Here is a 1,691-nt window from a genome sequence, read left to right on the forward strand (position 1 = left end):
ATTTTTTCAAGATTTATACACGTCCTGATACCATCGGTATCTACGTATCAAATTTGAGCGCAATCGGATCGAGGATGCCCGAGATCCTAGAAGACACACAGACAGACTGGCAGAACGGATTTTATATAATATATAAATATATGGTTTTGAAGGAACATATACCCGGAATGGGCAGCGCGCCATCTGAATGAAACTAATTGTTCATCAACTGTTGTACATGCACTTGGAACATATCCATCTTGCAAATTCTGATTCCACATTTCAAATAATTCTTTTATGGGCTCCAATTTATCATCACTTCTCTTCTTTTTTTCTTGCACTAGAATCATCAAAGCGCAATACTTGTAAAATCTGTTGAAATCTTCCTCGGCTCATAATTGTGTTGAATATTGGGCAGCCATCTTCTTGACTCCATAACTGTTTGACATTTTCTTGTTTAGATTTATAAACACTTATAAGAATAATCAGTCCAATAAATTTCTTTAGTTCAGAGAGATCACTTTCCTTTCATTTATCTTTGTAAACAACCTGGCCTTCAACATTTGTCCATTTACGATTTACTTCAATGAGATTCTGGCGCGCAAAGATAGTAAAACATGTTTCAATGCTATCGCAAGACCTTTTAGCAAAATGGGATGGCCCACATTCTTGGTGCACAGTATTGCAAGATGAAGTTCTTACTGCTGCTTGAGTAAGAAGATTAGAATACCAAACTTCTTGCTCATTCATAATTGGGTGGTTTGCAGATAATTGTTTTTGAGTATCTTCATCATCTGATGACACAGAACCTAAACTGTCCAGCACGCAATCACTTTCACCATTATCTTCAGAGCAAAAGATGGAATCACTACTATCTTCTTCCCATTTTTCATCTAATTCCAGTAACCTTTCTGATATTTGGTTTTCACTCAAGTTTTCCCGTCTAGGCATATTGGAAAGCACAACTTAACTATATGAGACTAACGGCAGATATTGCTCTCCTGAAAGATGATGCAATATATTGTAAGAAAAGCGTCATCACATAGATATGTTGCATCATCCTATAACCTAGCAGATTGAAGGTGATGCAATACCACTCAAATTTACAGGAATATTTCCATAATTTTTCCTCTTTTATATAAAATTCAGCAAATAAATTGAATACAATTTTATCTATTTTATAACTGATAAATATCTAGCAAAATAATATTTGAAACTGCTTTTATTCTGTTTAGAATTACAAGAGTATTATCTGAATTTGATTGAGGGTTCAATAGACCCATCCGGTAATTAATGTATAAAATAAAGTTTTCTAGTTTTTATAAACATACGGAAAATTTCCCATTTGACAAATAAAAGAGAGTCAGGAAAAAATTAGAGTCACGAGAAATCAGCAGAATCAAATAACATAAACAGTAGGAAAAAGCAACTGAAATGAGTCCATTGGACCCATTGGTAGATAGAAGGTTAAGTGTATAATTAGAAATATATAATTATAATCAATGACGCTGGAGGGACAACGCCAATGTGCTAGAAGTAGATGTTAAATGTCCACAAACCATTCTAAATTTGTTCCCCTTTTGTCTCCCTCCAGCGCCTTAATTATAATTATATACTTAAATATTAACTCTACCGATATGGTGTTATTTTTATATGCTGATCACTGGTATAATCATTTTAATGATTATATCCTCAATTTATATGCAAATATA

The 1,691-nt window shown here is 33.4% G+C and overlaps 1 long non-coding RNA gene across 1 annotated transcript in view; it reads left to right on the forward strand.

Annotated features, from left to right (window-relative positions):
• The first annotated feature begins 1,311 nt into the window (after positions 1 to 1,311).
• LOC118765325 overlaps positions 1,312 to 1,691 on the forward strand; it is a 20,217-nt gene continuing 19,837 nt past the window's right edge. The window contains exon 1 of the long non-coding RNA XR_005001164.1: positions 1,312 to 1,450. This is a non-coding gene — a long non-coding RNA (uncharacterized LOC118765325). The remainder of the gene's footprint in view (positions 1,451 to 1,691) is intronic.

The sequence above is a fragment of the Octopus sinensis genome, linkage group LG11, assembly GCF_006345805.1.
Source record: "Octopus sinensis linkage group LG11, ASM634580v1, whole genome shotgun sequence".
Classification (NCBI taxonomy): domain Eukaryota; kingdom Metazoa; phylum Mollusca; class Cephalopoda; order Octopoda; family Octopodidae; genus Octopus; species Octopus sinensis.